The sequence below is a fragment of the Marmota marmota genome, unplaced genomic scaffold (assembly GCF_001458135.2).
Source record: "Marmota marmota marmota unplaced genomic scaffold, marMar, whole genome shotgun sequence".
Classification (NCBI taxonomy): domain Eukaryota; kingdom Metazoa; phylum Chordata; class Mammalia; order Rodentia; family Sciuridae; genus Marmota; species Marmota marmota.
The window spans coordinates 10,013,381-10,033,196 of record NW_025999924.1 but is presented as its reverse complement, the minus strand read 5'-3'; the positions used below and the strand labels follow the sequence as shown (position 1 = coordinate 10,033,196).

The window sequence follows — 19,816 nt, the reverse complement described above, 5'->3', positions numbered from 1 at the left end:
ATGTGTGACAATTTATTTCCCTCCTAACACTTACTAAATTTTATTTATATTTATTCGTTCATAGTTTCAATAGATTACAGCCCCATTGAACACAGTTGTGACCTTGTGTTATCTTTGTTTCTCCAGTAACATTAGATAAATGTTACATTTATGAGGAATTATAAAGATGTATTAGATAAATGTTACATTTATGAATGATTATAAAGATGCATGTGGTGTGTATGTATGTATATGCATACATATTATATACTTGTGTATAATACACACACACACACACACACACACGTATGGGTTGATAGTAGGGTATTTATGTCCTTTCTGGTTTTGATTTCATCTCTTATCTTCCTCTGTACTGATGTCATCCTTCAAAAATTAATATGAGGTTATCGTTGCTGCAATTTCCCCTCTTGTCACCTTTACCACCACCACTCCCCAAAGGTGGATCAAAATTTACTCCTTTCAGATTGGCATAGACATTATTCCATTACTTGTTGATGTAACTATCTCAGTGGTCTTACATGTACCGGCTCTTAACAGATAAATTTTTTTACAAATATTGTAGTGGTTAAAATTTCTTAATTTTGAACTTTATAAAAAAGGAATTTTCTATGTCCAGTTGCGATGGTTCATTTCATGTGTCAATCTGACTGGGTAAGGGATTCCCAGATGCTTGTTCAGAAATTATTCTAGGTGTTTCTGTGAGAATATTTTGGGAGCACATGAACATTAAATTGTGAGTAAAACTGGTGCCTCTCCAGTGTGTTAGCCTGGTCTAATCTGTTGACAGCTTGAATAGCATAAAAGGATGGCCCTCCCGCAAGAGAGCAAGAATTCTACTGCCTGACAGGCTTCAGACTAGAACATTGTCTCCTTCTAGCTCTCAGTCAGCATCTATTTTTCAGGCTTGAAGAAGGACATTGTCTCTCTGGATTTTAGACCTGACTTTTCATGATCACATTAGCTAATTCCTTATATCTAATTATATATGTGTATGTTTCCATCTATCTAATCAATGTGTCTGTTTATCTACCTACCTACCTACCTACCTACTTACCTACCTACCTATCTCCAACCAATGGTTTCATTTTCTCTGGATAACTCTAATACAACAAACTTCCAGAAGCGATTTCTCACTAATTTATTTTCATTATCAATCTCTGTTGTGTTTAATTGCAGTTCAATAATTGCAGTTGTCTAGTATTCCATTCTGTGAAAATAACAAAATTAATTTATCCAGTCTTTTTAAATGGACATTTGAAATTTTTCCTTTATTGTTTCGCTTTTACAAGTAACCATCTTACAACTGTAACAGTACTTTGCTTTATTGTGCTTTTAAGAGGGATGGTCTATGGTACCTGACTTGAAAACAGAATTGTTCATTTGTAAAGAATATGGCTATTTAGCTTTTTCAGAAAATGCCCAATTATTTTCCAAAGAGTTACACTGATTTCTATCGCAGTGAGGGTTTATAGAATTTCTGTTAACACACCTCATCATCAACATTTGTAATAAGCTACTTCATTTAAGCAAATATAGCGAGTGTAAAGTGCTGTATCATTGCAATCCTAATTCCCATTTATGTTATTGTTAATGAGTTTAAGCACCTTTCTATCTATTGATTTATATACCATGTACCTTTCATCTTCTATAAAATTCTACTCATTTATTTTGAGCACTTTTCTGTTGAGATGTTTGTCTTTTTATTTTATTGTATTGATTCAATAATGTAATCATTCGAGAAAAATGTATTGATTGTGTACTACTTGCCAGACACTCTTCCAGTTACTGGAACATGATATGAAACAAAATTAACAGAGATTTACTTGCCATATATCTCAAGTTTAGTGAAAGAATACACAAAATAAGCAATAAGTTTATGAACATACATAGACAAGGGATAGTGAAGGGGAGAGGTTTGGATATGTAGTACGCAGTTTATTAAAACATGTATTGCTGTTTTAAAGATAAATAAAATTCAGCATTTTAATATGGTGGAATTTATCTTTTCTTTTTAAGTATTGTACATTTGTGTCTTATTTAAGAAATCCTTAAAATGTTTTACATATTTCTGTTAATTTTTTTGTATTTTTGTGATTTACCTTTAAGTTATAGATAAACAAAGATAATCTATTGTTCTAGCATATAAAGTAACCTCTATTTTTTTTTCTGAATCAAAAACTAGCACTAAAGTTATTGAAAAAATATTTCCCTTTTCTATGATATCTGAGTTTTCTTTTAGTTTCTACTTATTTCTTCATATGGCAACATATTATTGCCTTAATGAATCAGCTTATTAGAAGTTCATATATCTTTGGTAGGACATTTCCCCCACATTCTTCGTCATCTTCTTTTTTTTTCAAGAAATCTTTTAAATTATTTATTTTTTTTAATTTTTAAAGACCACTGATGACACAGGTATATAATATGGGTTACTATCATTTGCCTTCAGCAAAGATGATGTTTTCCTCTTCCTCTTCCACCAATCACAATGGGTCCTCCCTGTGGTGGTGCCTCTCAGTTTATTGCCTTTCTTCTGTAGCTGGGTTTTTTTGTTGTTGTTGTTGTTGCTGTTGTTGTTGTTCCATAGGGAGTAGGACCTGAAGCAGAGACCATCTCCTCCCTCTTCCAAATCTTGGCCCCTAAGAGAAGCTTCTTCAGGTCTTCCTCCTTGCCTCTGTCTTTCTTGTGAGCACCCAGTGGAAGTCCATGCAGAATAAACTGCTAATGAATGTCAACTTCTCTTGTGTCTGGAGAACTGAGATTTCTATAAAGTGAACAGTAGTCCATAATCAGCTGTCACTGATTCATTAAAACTTTGGTTGACTTCTTTTACCTACTAATATGGTACCCAAAGGTTTTTCTTTCCCATGACCTGCTCAAGAAGACTCATACTTGTGTCCTTTCTGTCCATGGAGGGGACTATCTTTCCTTAGATTACAGGCTTCTTAGTCACCTCCAACCTCAAGGCTTTGATGAGTTCAAGAAAAGTTATGTTTTTGTGGCTTATCTGTATTTTCTTAAGTGGAAACGACTCTTTTTCAGCTTCCTACAGCAAGTGAAATTGTAATCTATCTTTAGTTCTTTATTTAATATCTTTAAATTCTTCATTTCTCACCTTAACGTTTTTAAAGAGGTCAAAATTAATCATGTGGTATTATAAATTAAATCTGGCTGGTGACTCCATGGCATGGCAAAGATTTTGGTTTTAGCTGGGATCATCATCATCTTAAATAAAAGGTTTTATTTCTGATCCATTCTGCAATTCATGTGACCACGTTGCTAAATTTGAGCCAATAAAATGTGCCAGAGAGTGCTGTCTAAAACTTCCTAGAAGTCTTTTTAAAGAGAAAGTCATTCCTAAGGTATAACATATGAATCTGATTTTTGGAGCTCCAGCAACCATCCTGTAAACACAAAGACAGTCCAACATGACAGAACAAAGAGCTAAAAGTCGCGTTCATAATGAGGATATTGTAGAAATGCCAAACAAACTCTGTACTGACAACCTACAGATGGATTTTATGTGAGAGAAAAATAAATGTCTTTGTTCTCTAAAATAAATAAATAAATTTTTATTACACTGCATTGTTGGTTATTTCTCCTAGACTGTGATCTGAAAAGCAAACTTCTTAAACGTTTTCCTCTTAGAATATCCTCCTCTTAGGATAGACACTAAAATTGTTTTATGATGATATATATTTAAATAATATTTATTTTTGATTAAATGAACGATTTTTTAAATTTTATTTTAATCTTGACAATTCTTGGACCTTTGAATTTACACCTAAGTTTGTGAATCAATATTTTGAGTTCCGCCCAAAATATATATTATTGTTTTTATTGTAATTACTATGAGTCCTTAGATATGATGTTTTACAGAATTAATACATTTGCAATACACTCTTCCTCTTTGAATTCATGTTAAGTTTTTGTTTATGTACATATCCATTGATGGATATCAATAAAGTTTTATATATTTTTTCCCACAGAGGCCTTTTAATTTCATGATTTTGTGGATAGAAAGTTGATGTTCTGGTTGATATTGCTCCTACTTTTTCTTTATAGTTTATAACTAATGATCAAAATAGCTGTAGATTTTTTTTATCAGCCATCTTAAATGTTCTCATCCTGCTTCATTTTCTTAATTAATTTTCATGAATCAATTTAATTTTCATTTTCTTAATTTTCTATCATTTTGTGAAAAGTTTAAAATAAAGTATTTTGTTGTCTCTACAGAGTTAGTTGTACCATTTTTATAATCATAATTATTTTCATAATCATAGTTTCTTTCACTTTTTTAAAAACAGAATGTTTTTCCTGACTTTTCATACTGAATAAAACATCCAGTACTATCTTTTCATTGTTCATACTAACAATTTCAAATTTCATTATGAGATTCTCTTAATTCATAAAATTACATAAAACTGAATCCTGTAGTTTACAATAGCATGAAATTAAAAATTGTATTGAAAGCCACTTATAATAGCAGGTATCTTGATCTTAAACAAATTTCAGATAGAATACTTAAAATTATTTATTCAATTGAATATTCTTTGTTTATTCCAAGTGTACAGAAAAGTTTTGTAAACATGAATACAGCTGAATTTCATTATATATTTTTTTCTACAACTCTTAAAATATTTATATTTCTATAATTTTTATTCTTTACTATCATATTCTTAAATAATCAATATGTTTAAAAGTTGCATTCTTCTAAAAATTGCAATGAACATTACTGTGTAATTCTGCATATTGCTGGAGTGACTTTGTCAATCTTACTTTAAATTATTGCATCTATTTTCATGAATGAGATTGGCTTATAATTCTTTTTTACACTACCTTTGATTGATTTATATATCCATTCATCTACCTCAGAATGGTCTTATACATGTATTTTATTTTTTTCTTGCTTTTTTTGTTTTTTAGAGATTGGAAACAACTCTGAAATGATGGAACATAATTTTGTGTAAAATTATTTTTTTTACCTTTTATTTCTCAAGAATAAATTATATATTTATGAGGTACAACACAATGTTTTGATATATGTATACAGTGTAGAATGGCTAAATCAAATTATGTAAAATATGCATTACCTCATACACTTGTCCTGATTTTCTTCTTCTTTTTTTTGTGGTGAGAATACTTAAAAATGTACCCTACTAACAAATTTACTCTATTGTCACTTATACAATATGCAATTATTAACCATACCTGCCATGAGATACCTTGAAATTATTATCACACCTAACTGACATTTTGTGTCCTTGGATCAATATTTCCCAAACCACTCTATTTCAGCCTCTGTTAGCTACCATTTCACTTTCTAAGAGTTTGACTTTTTAAAATGCCACACATTAATAAAATCATGTAGCATTTGTCTTTCTGTATCTGGCTTACCTCATTTAACATAATGTGCTCCAGGTTCATTTATGTTGTAGCAAATGACAGGATTTCATATCATTTGATATATACCTAGTAATAAATCATGTGGTAACACTATATGTAAGGATCTCAGTTCACCAGAAAGAAAACAAATAGAACCATATTCCACATAATGGTGTTTTGGTCATTTATGGACCAAGTATACAATGGGTCCCACAAGACTGCAAAAGAGTTGAAAAATTCCTGTTACTTAGTAATAGTGTATCCCTAGTAATATTCCAGAACAAAAAACAAACCTACTGTGCTACCAGTTATATTAAATTATATAATTATATGGCTTTAAAAACTTAAAAAAAACTTTCTGTTTTTACATTTTGAAAGTACCTTGTGTAAATGAACATATATGGATATATGGATTTTGTTGCTTTTTTATTAAAAATACATTTATTTCAATTTTTGGATGCTTCTGCTGCTGTTTTTTAGTTCCCTATTACACTCTTTGAATTTTACCTGTAATTTGCTCCATTTATATTTACAGTGATCATTGATAGACTTGGGCTTGTAATTTTAATTACTTAAATTTTATGTACTCATTTCATCTTACTTGTTTAACTTTATTACCTGTCACTTTCCATCCCTCATTTTACATATATATATTTTTTTAAATTAAAATTATTAAGCCTTTCTTCCTACCCACTGTCTTTCACTGGTTTAGAAATTATATGTTTAATTTCTCAGTTTTTTAGTATATATCATTGCCATTGAAACATGCACATTAAATTTTTTAAAAATCTATATTTATATTCTCAATCTGTCTTCCAAAAAACATGAGGACTTTGGAATTCTTTAAGTCTCATCATTATTTTACCTATTGTATTTTTCCAGCATTTTACACCTGCCCCATTTCACCCTAAAAGTTGATTTGTTATGGCCACTAGCATTATCATTATTTTATTGTCAATGTTATTGTTATTGCAGTTATTACTGATGGTTGTATTATAGTTTTTTTTTAAAGAGAGAGAGAGAGAAAAAGAGAGAGAGATAATTTTAATATTTATTTTTTAGTTTTCAGCGGACACAACATCTTTGTTTGTATGTGGTGCTGAGGATCCAACCCGGGCCAAACGCATGCCAGGCGAGCACACTACCGCTTGACCCACATCCCCAGCCCTGTATTATAGTTTGTAGAAAATAATGCTTAGAATTGTTATCACATCACGTTGAAATCTTGGGTCCATTCCCCATCCTTCTGTGTCTTGCAACATTCATTTGTTTAATCTGTTTCACATTATCTGTTTCTTTGTACTTTTGTGCTATCTGCTGTCCAGTTCTCAAATTTACTTAATGCTTAATATATTTTCAATTCAAAATTTGTTATTTCTTGGTTCCATATTTTTTCCTCTGATTTTATCACTGTATTCCATGTTTTAAAAGAAAAATACATACAATTCAGAAGTTCTATGTCAGACTTTTGGTTAATTTTGATTCTTGGATATGTTCTATTCAGGGTTAAACTTTTTTGCTATTACATGAAATGATTCTTCTTTTCATTTTTAATTATTAAAAAATATTTGCATAATAATCTTGAAGTTGCTTTTCTATTGGCTCAAATATACTATGGACGACTTTCTCTGTCAGTCTTTTCTGAGATTGTTCTCCTACTCCTGAAAATCTACAATAAAATCTCCAACTCATGAAAATCCTCCCTTGGACTATGGGCACAGGCTGGAAAATCACAGAAAAATGAGTCTACATTCCTTATCAAAGTATGTTGATAGCACTTTTTAAGGCCTACTTTTGAATATGAATTTTCATAAAAAATCCTGTATTTAAATTGGTTCTACCTCTTTAGAAAGTGTCCCCATTCCTATATGGCTGTATATCTCAATTCTCCAATTTGTCACGTACTATCAGAGACTGTATTTCTATCCCAGATGAAGCCCCTTGCTTATTTCTCATTTCAACTAGTTTTCTTAGTTTTTAAAATTCCTTGGTCATTATAAAAATTATTTTTAAGTTGCCACCCAATTTGCTTTCTTCTTAAAGTAATAGAAATTTCAATATTGTTTGGAAATAAAAGCTCATCTGTTTTTGCCTTTTTTTGTATGCTAAAAATAAAATCAAAAACAATTTTAGCTACATAAATCCTTTGAAAATTATTTTAAACAAATTCACAGTAAGTACATTTACAATTACATGTATTCTTCTAAAATACCCATTTTATTCTTTTAGTATTTAAGTAGAAGTAAATATTACAATAGTAGAATAAAAAGACATAAGAAAAATTTATAAAGTATGGAACATTTATAACTGCCTTGGGGGATAATGAGTTTCAAAACAAAAGTTTTAGCATGCTTTTGAAAAGTGAAGTAAATAAAAAGTAAAAACATACATCTCTGGAATGATGATGTAGCCCAGGGGAAAATTATACTGTATTGAGAATTTGGGGTCATGTATATATTCATGATATAAGTTAGGTTTAAATTAGAATCAGAATATGATATGTTTAAGATATGGCAGGTATGCAGTGCTGCTGCTTCTTCAAGAATAACTTGATACTTTGTTTTAAAATTCAAATAGAGTTTGGATAGATGTGTGGCTGACTTCTACTAAATCTGAGCTAAGCTGGATTATGAATGCCAAAAATATGATGAAGTGAGGAACTCTGAATATTGTGTTGAATAATTTTTCACTATCCATTTAGGAATTTACTTTTAGCATCACTTAACAGAGATATATGAACTAATGGCTGTTTATCATTTCAATAGATATTCTACCCAAACCCCTCAAATTCAGACACTCATATTATAAATTGTTGCTGATAAATGTTTTATAGATTATGTAAGATAAAATTATACATCAACAATGCTGAGATCATTGAGTTATTGATTCAATATTCCTTACTAAAATTATCAAGCTAAATATGATGTCAACATAGAGATCAAACAGAAGTGAAACCTCTTAGTCTTTGTCATTATGCTTTCAATTTTCAGGGATGCTTTAAATTTACTGTGCATTTTCTCTTGGCTACCATCAATACTTCACAAGTGTCAGTAAATCAAAGTACAAGGCCTGAAAGGTTTCACTTATCTTATGTCTCTTTTCTTAATCTCTACATATTTATCACTTGCTTTCTTCAGTGTCGTATATTGATAAGACTCTAGTAATGGTGAATAATCCATATCATACATACAATTCATGTTTTACTTAAGAACATTTGCAAGATCTCTGAACATACAAGACATAGATTTTAATGGCAAATAAGTAATTGATGGATATTTGTATTTAGCCCCTAGAGTCTATTTTGGGGAGATACAAACTTACATTATTTAAGGATTCACTAGTTTGGTAAATATAATTGCCTATCTGAATCCTTCAAATATCATCTTTAATGTAAGCTTGTGTTTTTGATTAAAATAGTGCACTACATAAAGGACTAAAGGGATATTTTGGGGTTTCATAGTTTTTATCCATTTCCATCTTCTTTATTGCAAACTCTTCATAATATCAATTTAAATACTGAAATAGGAAATAGCCTCTCACAGTTAATATTATAAAAAAATGTTTGAAGGTATTTTTAAATGGAAATCAAATAATTATTTAGGCTAAGATGACAAAGTCACTTTAATATGTAACAAATCTTATTTGTTTGAGTGTGTGATACCTACAAAATTTACAGGTTTATGCTATTGGTAACTGTGGTTTTATAAAAAGCAACCAAAAATATTCAGTAATTTGAATAGAATTTTAGATCTAGAGCAGCAGTGTGAAAACTGAAAATATTTTTTGTTAATATAATGGGATAAACATAAAATTAATACTTTGTTTTATATTAAATTCAACAAAACCAGTATCTTAAATTAATAATGTTTTCTATGAATTCATTTGATAGGTATGGTTTGTGCTTTATTTTAAACAAAAAGAAAAATACCATATAAATTGATGCCTTTCTTAGAATCATCTAAAATTTTTGCAGCGCTGGGGTCAAACCCAGGGCCTCATACAAACATCACAACATTTCTTTAGGTAGATTCCCAGAGATATTTATTTGATTGAAATTGGTGTTAATAGAAAGTTATAAAATATGCTGTCAAATTTCACATTCAAAAAACGGAGTCAGTTTACCACTGATGCAATATTGATTAAAAGGAGCCATTTGACTGTCTTATTCTTAAATTATGTGGGTTTGTGTGTGCAAACCTGATGGGGCAAAATGATTTTATAATTGTTTCATAAAGTTCATTTTATTAGTAAGAATGAAATTTAACCTTATCTTGCCACATATTCTTATTTATTTCTGTATTTAATTGTCATTTTTCTATTTGGAGTTTTTAATCATTGGCTTATTACATATGCTGCAATGAAACTATCCTCTGTTGATTATTTCTTTGCTCATAGGAGTGCATCTTTCATATGTTGGCAGTTTTCTTTTTTGGGGGGTTGGGTATCAGGAATTGAATTCAGGGGAACTTGGCCACTGAGCAACATCCCCAGTCCTCTTTTGTATTTGATTTAGAGACAGGGTCTCACTGAGTTGCTTAGCGCCTTGCTTTTGCTGAGGCGGGCTTTGAACTCTGGATCCTTCTGTCTCAGCCTCATGAGCCGCTGGGATTACAGGTGTGCTTCACTGCGCCTGGCTGTTGGTTTTCTTTTTTACTTTTATATATAAAAAAATTATGTGTATTATTTATCAGTTCTGAAATGTTCATGTATGCCTTTGGAAAATATTTCCTATTACCATTGTTATCACCTATACTTCCTTCCAACAGTTTAATAACTTTTAGTTGAAAAAAATCTATTTCTTGCATTTGTGTGGATATTATTTTTTACCTATGCTAAGAGATTGGGACTTGTAAGTATTTTTAGACTCTTGTCAATTATCTTATCATCATTTATTTAATAAATCACTATCATCTCTATGGAATTTAAATTATATTTATCCTAAATATTCACATATGACAATATATACATCTTTTTGTGTCTCATTACTATATTTACCTTAATACTATATTATAAACTTTGTTATACTTTCTATAGCTTCACCATAAGCTAATAAGGCTATTATCATGCACCCTTATTTGCTCTTACATGCTAAAATTTTCTTTTTTGGAATGGTCACTATAACAGAAGTGGACAGATCTGTGTAATCTAAGAAAGTCAACCTCACATAAACAGAGAGAAGAAAGGTGGTTACAAGAGATTGGATCATAGGTGGGAGGGAAAAGGGGAGAGGATCACAGGGTACAAAGTGTCATTAGACTGAAGTAAAAGCATTAATCATCTTCTGATCTGTACGGGGTACATACTTAATAATGTATTGCACAAAATAGCTGATATAATAACTTTTTATTGTTCTAATATTCTCATACCAAAATATGATTAGCTGATGAGGTGAAGAATATTCTAATTAGCCTGATTTAAGTTTTTATATAAGAATACGTGAATCAAAACAACCCTTAAATATATACAATTCTTATCTTTACTAAATAAATTTATTAAAATGTTCTTAATAATTACTGTGTAGCTCTCATTTATAAAAGTCTCTCTCTCTCTCTCTCTTTTTTTTTTGGGGGGGGGCCTGGCTTATTTCTGGTGGNTTTTTTTTTGGGGGGGGGGGGGATAACAGGGGATTGAATCCAATCCAGAGACATTTAACCACTGACCCACATCCCAGTCCTTTTTCTTTCTTTCTTTCTTTTTTTTTTTTTTTTTAATTATAAGACTGAGTCTCATTAAGTTGCTTGGGTACTTTATAATTGCTGAAGCTGACTTTGAAGTTGCTATCCTCCTGCCTCAGCCTCTTGAGCCACTGGCATTACTTAAAGGTATGCACCACTACACCTGGCTTAGAAAAATTTCTCATCACATCACATCAAGACCACTTATTATAAATATAAATTATCATTATTTGTCTTAATTTTTAAAACCTGATTTAGGTCAATGCTTGTCAGATTTCTCCACTTTAAAGTTTATGTTTATCTCCCTCTTTACTGTATTGCACTCTTCAGCAGAAAGTCATCTTGTATATCCAACACAGAAGTAGTGGGAAACTGTGCTCCACATCCCCAAAAGCAGATGAGGTACCTAAATTATTTTAAATTCTCCTATTGATTTATTCAATCAATCATTTTTATATTAGAATCATGGATATGCATTTATCATTTATAAATCAATACTTTATTGTGTTGCTGGAATTTTCCTTGCTCTGGCCACACAGAGCCTTTATTGTCTCATATGTTCTTGTATTCCTCCAGCATCATTGTTTTTTTTATTTATTTTATTTATTTTTTATTTGTGTGTGTGTGTGTGTGTGTTAAGCTTTTTAAAAAATATTTGTCAGGCTGGGGATGTGGCTCAAGTAGTAGTGTGCTCACCTAGCATGCGTGAGGCACTGGGTTCGATGCTCAGCACCACATAAAAATAAAAAATAAAATAAATAAAGATATTTTGTCCACCTGAAACTAAAAAATTAAAAAAATATATACTTGGTCACTACAACATGTTCCAGGATCATCTTTTGAAATTTTTAACATATCTCTAGTAACTTCCATTTCTCCAAAAAATCTCTGTTTCCTTTACTTGTAAAATATTAGATATCAAGCCCCAGAGAAGTAAAAGCCATGATTATTTTTTAAAAAACTATCTACAAGTATTTTACCAGACATAATGTGGCAGTGAGCCACATTTCATTACTTTCTTATTTTGAGTTAACATATCTATTTTTAAAATTAGATTAACTGATAATGCTAGTACTTTACTAACATTTTCCCTAGTAAATGTCATTTCTTTTATGTTTTTAATATATAAGAGAAAGAATGATAAAACAGTTAATGTTAAAGAACTTTTTTTTTACTAAGGATAATTATAAAACCATGTTAAATTAGTAGACTAGATGGAGAAAAATAAAATAAATGATAGAAACTGGGTAATAAAATAAAAGATACAGGGTAAATAGTGTGAAAAATTGTTTAATTCTAAGCAATAATATAATTAATGCTTTTACACATAATTAATGAATTAATACAAAATATCTATATATATTTTGTATATATGAAATAAATTTTCACAATTTTTTTACATTTAAAATTTTTGCATTACATACCAGCATTTTTATATGCTTTGTCTCTTATCCAATAGTTCCTAAAGTTCTATTAGCATAAGCATTTCCCTGTGCAAATCAACTGTATTTTCTCATTTGACTTCTTTCTTGCTATATTATGTAGGTCTTAGATCTAAATTCACATTCTTCTGCTCTGTATTCTGCTAGTAATTTGTCAGATCTATTGATGCAAATGTACTAAATCAGCTTATTTACACAATTACTTTATTCAGCTCCATTTTGCAACATTGCTGTCTTTGGGTATGCATTCACAAGCAACTTTATATATAGTTAAGATATAAATAAAATATCCAATTTTCTTGACAATACAAATACTGAGCAATTATATGATGAAGATATCAATGTAATTACCAACGGGAAGTTTTTTAATTAATCTACTCATGTCACTTTATTCTTAACCATTATGTTTTATTTGAAATACTAATATATTTGCAGCATCTTACATTGATTTTGTGACTATGGAGAAGCTATTTTAATATATGTAAATATATAGCTATTTTATTTGCCAAAATACATTATAAAGACACAAAATTAAATACTTCCAAATTGTCCTTCTGTCTTTATTACTTTTCCTTCTGAAGAATAATCTGGAAATGTGGTGTTGCATTTAACATAACACAAATGCCTTTATATTTTATTAAACTTTCAAAGTAACTAGGAATCCTTTGGGTGATAACTCTAATAAAGTAACCCATAAACAAAACCAGATTTTATGGCAATTTTTCCATTTTGATGAGAAGTTTTGGAACACTCTAAATAGACTGCCAAGAAGACCATCAGCCTAACTTTAGTGCTTTTTATTTAGAAATATGCCCACTTTTCTTTATATTCACCAGTCCTGAAATAAGACATTTCAGATGTTACTACAAATTAGCTATGATGAATTTGATTTAATCCAAATCGTTTATGGAAGCTGAAGTAGCAATTGGCAAATATCAAGAAAATAATTTGTAAATATCAAGAAAACATGCCATTGTTAAAGTGAAAATGCTTTGCAAGTACTTTACTAAAAAATTTAAACTGGTGCAGATTGTTAATTGATACTAATGAAGTCTTTATATAATTTGTCAGTCTCCATATTTGGAAGAAGATTGGATATTATGTTTAAAAGAAATTAGAGCATTAGAAGTAGCTACTAAAATTATTAACTTTCTATTGGTTTATTTCTTAGGCTAGAGGGAATTAAAACCCAATGAGAAATTCTGATTTTTTTTCACTTTGTTTTTTCCTCATACTAAACCCATTGTGTCTTTAATTGTAAAATTTTAAATGTTTGGGTGTGCAGATAACTTTCTAATCTTTTGGATTAGTCTGAAATCGAACAGTATCATATTGTGGTGGGAGGTACAAGATGTTAGATGATAGATATCTTCTGTCTTCCATAACATAAATAGGCATTTACAGCAATCAATACAATGTACAACACCACTGTTATCAGATCAAGGTCAATGCCTTGCAAAGTCCCAATAAATAGTAATATTGCAAGAAGGCAGAAAACATGTCTTTTAAATTGTAAGATTGTTATGGGAGAAATAATTTTGTCTGTGCTTATTTACACATCAGGGACACTGGCAACGAGCTGAACTAGTAGACAAGGTAAAGAGGAGTAGCTTTAGCTATGGATAATGTAGCTGGAGAATTTAATTTGAACTCAGCTGTCTTCACCTTGGTAGTTTGCACAAAAGACTCTACAGGAGAAGTCAAACTTGGCAGTAATTGTTCATGTTTTTCAGAGCTCTCGTGGTAGAAAACGGTCATTATTTACATCATTGTTCCTTTTACAGCATGTAAGTGGTAGATATGTTTAGCAGTTCAAGTAGAAACACAGTAAGAGATTAGGAAAAAAAAAATAATCTTCAAACCAGAATTTAACAATTCTACAAAAACGCAGTAATGCTAAGGGGAAGAATCAAGAAATGTGGTCCTGGAAACAAACACAGAGGCCTGAGCCAAGAAATCTTATTAATGATGCCTACAAAGGTACAGAAGGGCCTTGGACAGTCTGTTCTGGAGTTGTCCCTGCTGAATCAGCTCATCCCTGATTAGATTACTGATTTTATTGGCAGTCACCAAGCCAAAGGCAATACTGAGGGATACAAAGTTAAACTTCCTCAAAGTATGTTGATGTTGATTAAAAATTCTTTGTGCTCTTTTACCTATTATACTATGTGTAAAAGTAGTGATGTTCATGTTTTCAGAGGTAAACACATATGATTTCATATTTCAAAGGCCTATTTAAAGCATTCAGTATGACAAGAAAAAACATCTTTCTAGCATGATGCTGCTTTCTTAAATCAACTTACATTCAAGTTCTCTGTAGAAAATAGGACACATGTATTAGTCAAAAAGCATATTTTGGATATCCACATGGTAGAATACTGCTCAATAATGAAAGGGAACAGATTAATGATAAATGTAACAAAATGATGTTTTTCAATTACATTGAGCAGATTGAAAGCACCTAGCCGAGTGTGGTGGTATACATCTGTAATCCCAGTGATTTGGGAGGCTCAGAAAAGAGGATTGCAAATTCAAAGCCAGTCTCAGCAATTTAGAAAAGCCCTAAGAAACTTAACAAGAAGACCCTGTCTCAAAATTAAAAAAATAAATAAAAAGGGCTGGGAATGTGGCTCAGTGGTTAAGCACCCAGAATCCAAGTCAGTATAAAAAAGAAAAAGAAAGAATCTAAAACTAAGTGCTAACATGTTGCATAATTTCATTTACATGACCATGATATTCTAGAAAATGCAGACGTGTAAAACAGAAAACAATTGTGTCCAGAGTTTAAGGACTGGGTCACAAACAACTTGTTTAGCATGATAGAGTTATAGACATAGGGATATATGTACACTTGAAAAACTTCATAGGACTATATATTGACAAAGTAAATTTTATTGCTTATGAATTATGCCTAAGAGGGTCAGAGTTGTAAACATTCCATAATTTAGAAAGCATTGACTACTAGGAATTCTTAAATGTAGTCAATTAAAATTACAAAAATTGACAACATGTTTAATTTTTTAAACATGAATTTATGCTTTCCCTTACTACACAAAGATCACAAGAGACCATAAAGGATATGAAAAGCTTAAGCTTTCTAATTCCTCAGGTACAAAATATCTTAGATTAGGCAGATTATGAATAACAACTAATTTATTTGTTCCACTTCTGGAGGGTGGAACATACAATATAAGAACAGCAGTTGTGGTGTTTGGTGATAGCTGCTCTGTTTCCAAGATGATTATTTGTTTTTGTGTCCTTGTGTGTCAGAAGAGTGGAAGACAAGGAATCTCCTCCATTAATCCTTCCATAAGGGTCCTAAATCTATCCACGAGGACTTCACCTCATGATTTAATCACCACCCACAGCCTTCATTTCTTAATATTATTGCTTTGGTGATTAAGTTTCAACCTCACATAAATTTGGGGGGAACATTTAGGACACAGCATTGAGCTTGCATTTTATCTGCTAAAACATGTTGCCTTCTTAACAAACTGAAGTTTTAAAATGTTTGATTGAAAATTAACATTAAAATTTAATAATCCAGAAGATTCTATTAATCTTTTATTATGTGTTTTGAATCAATAATATGGAAATGATATCATATTAACCAATCTTCCTTTGCCATGAATCTGTATATTTGATATATAAAAAAGCAAGTGGAACGCATCACATCAGCCTATCATCTGATCAATTATTTAATTTTTTCAAAAGTATGTGTAATCTTTTAACATATCTTAAATGACTAATCCCATTTGATTTTCTGACAGGTGTGTGTATGTATGTATGTATTTATGTATCTGTATATATATATACATATATATATATATATATATATATATATATATATATGTATGTATATATATATATTGGGGGGTACCTGGGATCTAATTCAGGGTCACTTGACCACTGAGCCACATCCCTAGCCCTATTTTGTATTCTACTAGACAGGGAGTCACTGAGTTGCTTAGCACCTCACTAAATTACTGAGGCTGGTTTTGGACTGGAGATCCTCCTGCCTCCTCCTCCCGAGCTGCTGGGATTACAGGTATTTGCAACCTTGCTGGCTTCTGATGTATATTTCCACCCAAATATAAATAGAACTTTTGAATCGAATACAAAAGCATATCAAAAAAATTGTGCACCATGATCAAGTAGGATTCATCCCTGGGATGCAAGGCTGGTTCAATATACGGAAATCAATAAATGTTATTCACCACATCAATAGACTTAAAGATAAGAACCACAGATCATCTCGATAGCTGCAGAAAAAGCATTCAACAAAGTACAGCATCCCTTTATGTTCAAAACACTAGAACAACTAGAGATAACAGGAAATTACCTCAACATTGTAAAAGCTATATATGCTAAGCCTCAGGCTAGCATCATTCTGAATGGAGAAAAACTGAAGGCATTCCCTCTAAAATCTGGAACAAGACAGGGATGCCCTCTCTCTCCACTTCTGTTCAACATAGTTCTCGAAACACTGGCCAGAGCAATTAGACAGACGAAAGAAATTAAAGGCATAAAAATAGGAAAAGAAGAACTTAAATTATCACTATTTGCAGATGATATGATTCTATACCTAGCAGACCCAAAAGGCTCTACAAAGAAACTATTAGAGCTAATAAATGAATTCAGCAAAGTGGCAGGATATAAACTCAACACGCATAAATCAAAGGCATTCCTGTATATCAGTGACAAATCTTCTGAAATGGAAATGAGGACAACCACCCCATTCACAATATCCTCAAAAAAAAAAAATACTTGGGAATCAACCTAACAAAAGAGGTGAAATATTTATACAATGAAAACTACAGAACCCTAAAGAGAAAAATAGAAGAAGAGCTTAGAAGATGGAAAAATATACCCTGTTCATGGATAGGAAGAACTAACATCATCAAAATGGCGATATTACCAAAAGTTCTCTATAGGTTTAATGCAGTGCCAATCAAAATCCCAAGGGCATTTCTTGTAGAAATAGATAAAGCAATCATGAAATTCATATGGAAAAACAAAAGAACCAGGATAGCAAAAGCAATGCTAAGCAGGAAGTGTGAATCAGGCAGTATAGCGATACCAGATTTCAAACTATACTACAGAGCAATAGTAACAAAAACAGCATGGTACTGGTACCAAAACAGGCGGGTGGACCAATGGTACAGAATAGAGGACACAGAGACCAATCCACAAAACTACAGCTTTCTTATATTTGATAAAGGGGCTAAAATCATGCAATGGAGGAAGGATAGCATCTTCAACAAATGGTGCTGGGAAAACTGGAAATCCATATGCAACAAAATGAAACTGAATCCCTTTCTCTTGCCATGCACAAAAGTTAACTCAAAATGGATCAAAGAGCTTGTTATCAAATCAGAGACTCTGCGCCTGATAGAAGAAAAAGTTGGCTCTGATGTACATATTGTGGGGTCTGGCTCCAAATTCCTTAATAGGATGCCCATAGCACAAGAGTTAATAACTAGAATCAACAAATGGGACTTACTCAAACTAAAAAGTTTTTTCTCAGCAAAAGAAACAATAAGAGAGGTAAATAGGGAGCCTACATCCTGGGAACAAATCTTTACTCTTCACACNTATATATATATATATATATATATATATATATATATATATATATATATATAACTAAACTTTATATTCTATCATTCTATAGTATTTTAGAATTCTATTTTGTTTTCTTTGGTCCCATATAAGATAATAATTAAAATATTTTAAAATATCCTAGTTTGAATTGAGTGAGCATTAAGTTTTCAGTCACTGTACAAGCTCTCAAGATGTCATTAAGATGATTAAAAATAAGACCCTGATTTTGTTATGAATATTGTCAATCAAAATAGTTTACAGGGCTCCAATAAATAAAACAACCTCATGAAAGACAACAAAACTCTAGAGGAACTATCTGCTAACAATAGATGAGAATACAGAATATAATATGGTTTAGTACATTCTAGGGTGTTCATCATGTTTTTGAGGAATACAATTGTTTGATTAGAATTATCTTGCCTAAAAATGAATTAGAGCTTCCTCTTTACATGATTTCCAACTTTGCTCCATTCATGATTATATAACCCCCATTTTATATCAACAATTATATATACATGTACATATATACATGTATATATATATTTTCTTCTGATATTCTGTTTCAATAAAATATAAAGCTATACTGTTAAATGAGAAAACAAACTTGCATCTTGGGAAATCATTGTTAACTGTTTTTCTGACAAATATAGTAGTACGTTCTATATCTGTAAAATCAACAATATTAATTTATGCTAGCCATTAGTATATTCAAATATCTCAAACTTATTTTAGCTACCAATCATGAACTATAAATTTCAGTTAATTTAAACTGTCCATAAGCATATTTGTCTCATTGAAAAGAAGACATGAAGAGTTTGAAAAATTGGGGTATTTTCTCAGTTTTCAAAATTGACAATGAGATGATGATAATATAATCATATTTTTAAAAAAGGAAAGAAAGAAACACAGAAAGCATCATTTCCAGTACCTCATCTAGTGGTGTCTTTGTCCATAGGGTCCATTGTAGTTCTTCAAAAATTTACTTCCAAACAAATTATTCAAATAACTCTTAAAATTATCCTTCAGATAAAATGAAAAAAAGCTAATAGCCTAATTTTTCAGTATGGAATCATTTGGAAAATTCCAGTATTCAATTAATTGTGATATTTTTTTTCTATGGAATTTTCAATTTATCAAGTTCCTGTCATAGTGCTAGGTTGTAAGTTATTATCTAATGTTGTATAATTTATTTTATTTCATGCATTAATTCTAATGTATTTCAGGTGTTTGCTGCAGTATTCATAACAGGCAAGGCATGAAGAAACCTAAGTGTCAAACATTGGATTGTTGGATAAAGTTGATATATGTGCAGATACATAATGGAATGTTATGTATTATTAAAATATGATTATTTAGTACATTATTGTTTTATTCCATATATGTAATGAAATATTAAGTCCTAAAAAATAAAGTTTTTAGTCAGTTTTTCACTACTGTGACCAAAGACCAGACAAAAACAATGAGAGGAGGAGAAATTTATTTGGGGGCTCCTGATTTCAGAGGCCTCAGACCATAGATGGCCAAATGCATTCCTCAGGGCTTGAAGTGAGCCCGGACATCATGGAAGAAGAGTGTGGTGAAAGAAAGCAGTTCTGGACATCACACCAGGAAGCAGAGAGAAATGTCTGCTCAACAAGCACAAAATACATATCCCACAGCCTGACCTCAGGGACCAACCTTCTCCAGCCATACCCTACTTGCCTATATTTA

The 19,816-nt window shown here is 31.0% G+C and overlaps 1 long non-coding RNA gene across 1 annotated transcript in view; it reads left to right on the top strand.

Moving 5' to 3' along the window:
* Positions 1 to 19,464, top strand: part of LOC125615762 — a 28,278-nt gene extending 8,814 nt beyond the window's left edge. Inside the window, exon 2 of the long non-coding RNA XR_007346356.1 lies at positions 19,330 to 19,464. This is a non-coding gene — a long non-coding RNA (uncharacterized LOC125615762). The remainder of the gene's footprint in view (positions 1 to 19,329) is intronic.
* The last annotated feature ends 352 nt before the right edge of the window (positions 19,465 to 19,816 follow it).